Below are 7,794 nucleotides of genomic sequence, written 5' to 3' on the forward strand. Positions count from 1 at the left end.
CCGATGAAAGTTATTCCTTTGCACTTTTCCGTATTATTTGTGCAATATCGTAACACACACGAAGGCATATTTGATGCGTTTCACTTTAAAACCATTAAAAAACCCGCTCAACATACGCCATATGTTGAGCGGAACATAAGTGATGTAGGCGGTGTCGTCTCCATATCTCAATGATCATATTATGACTTCATTTAGTGTGAAGTTTGAAGCGTTTAGCGTTTGAATCGATACTCTTGGTTATTTTAAAAAACACATTCCTCGCACATTATTGGTAGAAAAGCACCCTTAATGATATTGTATAGAATAAATTATAAATGCTTATGTTTACGAGAAAAATAAAGTTCTAATTTCTAAATGTACCATAAAACAGATGAAGGTACTTTTAAATATTTTAACGGGATTTATGAAAAAAAGGGAGTATCAATTCCTTTGTATTAAAGTTTTAATATTTTGCCTCCGACACTTTGTTATAATGAATTAGGTACATCGTATTATAAAAAAGGAAAGGAAAATATAAAATAAATAAATATGGACACTCTTCATAATGCCCACGGCTATTCTTGAACTATAACATCAAGAAAATCCGTATAATAATGATGTATCTCAATGCAATACAAAAATATACTCTAAACTACAAAGCAATACTATTATAATAGTATTTGAATACGCTTTATAATTTTTTATTTTATATATTGTTACCTATAATATATTATTGTTTGTTGTATAAATGTATAATAAATATATTATAATTATATACACATCAAATTTTTGTATAATTATAATATTATAAGCTTGTATCGTGATATACTTACGTTGCAAATTAACCAATATTCTATAAATATTAAATATATTCATAAATTTTAAATATAAATCGTAAATAATTTTAAAAACAATCGGTGTTGTCACAACATTAATGTAAGCACTTAATATTTAAAAAATAAGTCATGACATATTAAAAAAAGTTTAAACTCTATGGTCCATGTAAATTATCTATAATATATTATCTGTACTGCCAAAAATATAGTTGTCAATTAGGTGTTAACAGCATTAAAAATATGCACTAGTTTGAGATCAAAGCACACAAAATACACGGCAGCTATTTATATTGTTAAGAAATCTAATAAAATAGCTACATAACTAAATACATGAATATTTATTTAATTCTAGTTAAAAAAACTATGTTATTTTATTTATAACTTATGAATCTTAATTATTATTAGTTAATCAAATGATTTGACTATAATTTCATTCAGAGAGTCATTTTTGTTCAAACTAAATAGGTAATTCAATTGTCTGTTATTTTATGTGCTACAAAAATAATTTTATTTACCAAAGCTATGTTTATGTTTTATGCCTTTAACCGATTTGACAAAAACCGACCCAACTCTACTTATTATGAAAGTAATTTGCAACCTTACTCAATCATCATTAGGTTAAAAAGTTCATTAAAATTTCAAAAGGTTTCTTCCATTTTAATAATCTTCATGATAAGGGTTTTTGGCTGTAAATTTATAGTACAATTTATTTCTTATAGCAATAACCTACAGTCACGAATGAACAGTAAGTCTAATTTAATTTCATTAAAATAATAAATATTGCAGTAAATTGGTTTTCAGTTTATCCTGGGTTCCTATAAAGTTACATTACCTTTCCTAAAAAGATGAAAAAGAAAGATAACCTACCTTTCTTTTGATTTCAATCAACACAGTTGAATGATCTGTCTCGGTCATTCCATTAATAATAATTTCTCAACTAATTATAATTTATTATCTACTTGTACCTTAACAAAAATTACCAGTAAGTATTATAGAATACATTTCTCATATATTTTCGTTCGTTGTTCATAAAATTAAACATATTTTAGCTAAAAATAAGAACATAGATAGCAAAAAATAATAAAGGTACTTTTATTCTTATATAAATATATAAAATATATCTTTCAAATGTCTATCTATTGTTGTGTCGTGGTAGATATTTATTTTAATTCACCAGATTATATTTACACGTTTATGACTTAATATAAATTTATGTCTATCGGCTGTTAGAGTTTATGTAAGTACTTCACAGACCATAGACAATTCTTGGCAAATTAAGAGACCATAGACACACTAGATGTGAATGTAAAAGTGTCACCGTTTGTGCAATAAATATGCGCAAAACTCCAACAACGATTTTTGCTTCATTTTTCTTTTGGCAGGCATTGCATAAAATGCAATGCTTTCTGAACAAGTTACGCCACGTTCAGGATATAATTTTCATTGACATAATAATTAATAACAGGCTATGATATATAAAAAAGCTAGATACGTTACCCGCTCTCTATTTTGGCAAGAAAAAACTCAGCTAAGTGCCCGAGTTTCACTTAGTCACGCACCATTCAGCGTCGTGGCTGGACGTTCTTTTTATATTTTAATCGGCAGTTGTTATTACGAAGTACATGAGTGAGTCATGTCTCGTGCGTGAGAGTAAAAGAGAGAACATCTGTATTGGTGATAATGCGTTAGTAAGTAGGTATGTATTAATTACGCTGTTTTTTAGTGCAATGATGTTGGCGTATGCCGCGTCTACTAGTATAATAGGTCATTGATAACAGGTAAATTCTTTACACCTCTTATTTGTATGGCCTGTGAAGTACGGTTAGACTTTATCATTATATTGTGTTTAAAAACGATTTAAATAGGGTATTTGATATTTCTGCTAGCACTTGAGTACATTTTTGAATGCAATTTTATTTTATGTATATTTCTGTATGCAATCGGTGAAGATGTTTGGGTGGTAATTGCGATTTTCAGGAAAAATAAATTCAACATAAATAATTCACTGAAAGTGAGTTGTGTGATAAACTGTACCTGAATTATTATAATTTAGATTTATTATTTGTATCAAATAACCTAATAACGTTTTTAAATGCATTCCTTCTTGTGTTGTTAAACTCAATCTCCAAGTATGCTCTAAGGATTATAATAAAATTAAACAAAAAGAGGATTGGAAAACGGTAGTTAAACAGAAATGTATTTAAAATTAGGCATGCACTTACAATCAAAATAAAATACTTACTGTGATTAAAATTCTTTATTTTATGCACATAGACAAAATATCTTAACATGGCAACACAATAAAAAGCGCGGGACAGCATTCTCAAACGTCATTAAAAAAAAAACAATTGCGCGCCGAATTCATTTGTTATTTTGTTTCAAATTAGGTATAATGATTTTTTTATTGTTTTTCAGTATTAAAATCATATTCAAAGTGCATGCCTTAATTGAAAAAAAGATCTGTTTTCTATAGAATTCTATACCTACCTACTTAAAAACAATTCGAAATCCTTAAAGTAAGTATGTAGATATAACTCGTAATTCCTTTTATTTATTTTGTCCATTTCTAGCCTTAGTACTAAATTAAAAGCACTACGTTTAGGTGTAGTATGCACAGTCTATTAGATTTATTTTTGTTGTATCCTAGAGTAAAATTGGTGAATTAGTATTTATTAGGAATCCTCAATTTTCTTTAAAAATAAAATATTTGTCGACATAATAATATCTTTTCATTTATTCTGAAATACACATAATATTGCGGTTATTTAAGTTTTCAATAAGTATTAAGAGAATATATTGAAATATAGTTACAGTAAACGTTCGTAAAAAATATAATTTTGCAAATGTAATTACCGATGGTAATTTATTTACCTTTCCAAAATTATAATTTTACCTGTTTGTACCTTTAGGTACTGGATATTAAATATTATGAACCCTTGTTTGTCAATGATATCTTATGTACTTAAAAAGGTGTAGATAGGTTTAACCAACACAATATTCGATCTTCAGAAACGGCACACTAAGAGCGTATACGCACTATGCGGGTAGCCGCATTGCGGGTAGCCGTCCGGCTGACCGCAAGCACAATTATGTACGTAATATTCATTTCTATGCGCACTGTGCGATCTGCGGTAGTCGCATAGTGCGTATACGCTCTAACGCACACATGATTAGATGTCACAGTGAGATGGCATGATTCAATAATTATTGTTAGAGAAAAAAAGACAACTGAAGTAAAATGTTGCCAATTAGCCTAGTATTTCGATGAATCACTGCTGGAGCGCTAATAACCTATCTACACCTTTTAATAATAAATTGCTTGTCTGTATTATTAAAAAAAAGTGTCAGAAGTGAAACTTCTTTGGCAAGATTCAATGATACCAAAGCCTTACTCCATGACGCGACATTGAAATTTAACTCTCAACGCGCCTAAAGAAGAATTTCACTTCAAAAAGTAATTTTTCTAAGTTCATACTAATTCACCAAACGAGTTAAAATTAATAAAATGGTCCTGTCTCAACTTGTTCCTATTCCTTTCGGAATTCTTCTAACTTCTACTTTAAAATATCTATATTTTCGATAATATTCTAAAATATCTTCCAAATTATGTTTCGCTATGTACTTTTTTAATAATTGTTAAAATTATTTTGCTATCGTGCAATATTATGAGGTTTGTAAATATTATTGTAAATTGTGTGCTATGTATTATTTGATTGAAAGTTCTATTTATTTTCTTATGAACATTTAAATCACTATATTTGAAAAGATGATTAATTTATTTTCTTTCTAAAAATTAACCAATTCTCTAACACTCCATTAATTATTTACAAAAATCAAAGAAATACCACTCAGTAGTTAGTATGTAAATAATTGGTAATGGATCTCTATTGCAAAAAGCAATAAATATTAAAATATTATAATGAATATTCTGTCAAATAATACATAGTTCATATTATCTATTTATATTTCGCTACGATTATAAAATTAAAAGGGCGTAGATATTATATTCAGGTACAATTCGAAACTTTCTAATTTAAAATTATATCTGAAAAAAAAAGCTAAAATAATGTATTACAGTAATAATAGTTTTGCTTTCCACCACAGTGGCGCTAGCGTCGGGAAATTAAAGTTAGTAATTACCTTTGTTTTCTGAATTATAATATAAAAGATCGATTATTCTTTGTATCATAACTATAAAAAAATATGTGTTTCTCTGAAATAGGTATATGTACCATGTAACTATAACCATTATAATTTTGAACCTTCGGATCAAAATTATTGTCTGTATTTTTAACTAGTTTTAAGGCTATTTTTGAATGTATGCAATATCTACGCCATTTTATTTATAATTGTATAATTCGTTTGATTTATGCTATTTATTAAGTTTATTGTTATAGTAACGTAGTTGTGAGATTGGCGTTGTGTTTCCATCGTAAAGTGTAAGAATATAAAATATTATTGTTCGTTATATTTTAAAATTTTAATTGAAATATATCAATATGAGAATAATGTGTGTTTTATTTCTTCTCCTCTATTTAATATCAGAATCTACTTATTAAGAAATTACTCTTATTTGTATTGAATAGTCAAGAACTAGGTATTTACGAAATATTTAAAACTAGCGGTCCGCCCCGGCTTCGCCCGTGGTACATATTATGAAAAATAGATGTTGGCCGATTCTCAGACTTACCCGATATGCACAGAAAAATTCATGAGAATCGGTCCACCCGTTTCGGAGGAGTATGCATACTAACATTGTGACACGAGAATTTTATATATAAGATAAGATTTTTATTACAAGTACATATTAAAAAACATGCGGGTTCGAATCCCGCCTCATGATGAAAGACAAACTGACAAACTTGTTACCAATCTACCTATATTATCTAAATCGCATTTAATTCCCTATAATATAAAAATCTCGTATCACAATGTTAGTTTTCATACTCCTTCGCAAAGGTTCAACGGAAACATTCTCTTGAAATTTGTATTGCCTATTGAGTAGGTAAATCAGAAAATCGGCCAACTTTTAGGTATTTTTCACTTATATGTGATAACTTGATTAGAGTAAGGCAGGAAAACGTTTGCAGGGACAGCATGAACTCTATTACAGTTAAGCGCGTCACACACGGTGAAGATGCTATAATATTTTATCTTAAGATACTGTAATATTTTATATTACAGTATCTTAAGGTATCCGGTATCAGCGGGGACTACAGGGGTCTTAGTACGCATTGACAAAAAGAAAAATGATGGACAGAACGCTGATACCGGATACCTTAAGATACTGTAATATTTTATATTACCCACAAAATTTCGGGTCATTAATTGTAACAGGATGGCGGTTCTACAGGGGTCCTTAGTACGCAATGACAAAAAGAAAAATGATGGTCAGAACGCTGATACCGGATACCTTAAGATACTGTAATATAAAATATTACAGTATCATATGATACAATATTATAGTATCTTCACCGTGTGTGACGCGCTTTAATGTGATACAAAACTAAGTGCAATAAGCAATGCTTACTATGTCGGTGCATTGACATTTTACATCAAACGAACGTAGAGCTATAGACTATAGAGCAAGAGCATTCATTCGTGATCTTTTAGTGTAACCGAAAATTCGATTTCAGTGTTGTTCAGTATTAGAACAATGCACAGAATCTTTTCGAACGCACTAAGAACAACGAAAGAATGTTCTATGCCTGTTTACACTAAAATAATTTGATATAGTGGGGTTAGAATGAGCATTCACTCGTTTGATGTAAATGCAACGTGTGATTTAACGAAATTATTGTGGCGATAGGTTCTTTCTGTTCCGAAGGTTTAATATTCACTTATGTACTATAAGATCAGTGAAACAGATGTGAAATAGAAGAATATTGAAAAAATGACTGCTTGAGTTCGAGTTTGTGAAATTCAAGGAAAACTTACTAGCATAAAAACTTATACTTAGATTATTTGTTGTGCTAATGCTCTTAGTGGTACATGGCCAAGTTTTATTAAAATCCGTTCTTTAGTTTTTGCGATAATATTAAAACTTCTGAATTTATAATAATCGGTATAATACCTGGTAACAAATAAAAATACTTTATAATAATAATGCTTAGTGTAAAGGAAAATAACAGAGAAATAAAACACATTTTCTTAATCTAAATATTTATTCTTAATTGAACATCATATTTTGGCAACCGTGATGTAAGTAGCAATATAAGTACGCAAGTACAGTCAGAAAAAAATTCTAATATTAATATATCTATTGTATGAAATTCCTTGTACTTTTGTGATGAAATTTTGATCATCACACCATTTTGTATAGTGAGATAAACATATAGTACACCTAGATATTTTTGAAGTGAAACTTCTTTAGGCGCGTTGAGAGTAAAATTTCAAGGTCGCGTCATGGCAAAACCGTCACGTCATATAGTAAGGCGACGATTTTGGTATCTTTGAATCTTGCCATAGAAGTTTCTTTTTAACTATTTCGGCTTAATCCAAACAAAATTCAGAATTTCGTGATATTATTGCTAAAAACCACGAAATTAGAAATTTGGATTAAACCATAATAATATAACAAAGCAATGATAAACATACAATTGAATGCCCTAAGTTATTTTAAAATAATACACCAAAAAACTACAACTAATTTATTAAATAAATGCTAACATTTTCAAACCGTACTTAATATTAGTACTTAACTCTCTAAGACTATGCTCGGCAACTGTCTTTACTTGTAAAATGATTTAATTCATACTTATAATGCGTTTCAAATAAAAATGCGTCTGTTAAAGATGGATAAAAATGTTTGGACGACAAATTTTTGGATAGTTTTTCTTTTTAACACGCTTTTATTAGCTTCCCCTGTATATGTTTGTATGTAACCGACTCCTGACTCGATTTTGACCCACTTTAAACCATTGAGGTATTATTATAGAGAGGACACCACGAACAAAATCTGTGCGACAAGCGCGTTTTT

The sequence above is a fragment of the Colias eurytheme genome, chromosome 30 (genome assembly GCF_061535395.1).
Source record: "Colias eurytheme isolate Ceu_HAF_F1 chromosome 30, ilColEury1 Martin Lab GWU primary, whole genome shotgun sequence".
Lineage (NCBI taxonomy): Eukaryota > Metazoa > Arthropoda > Insecta > Lepidoptera > Pieridae > Colias > Colias eurytheme.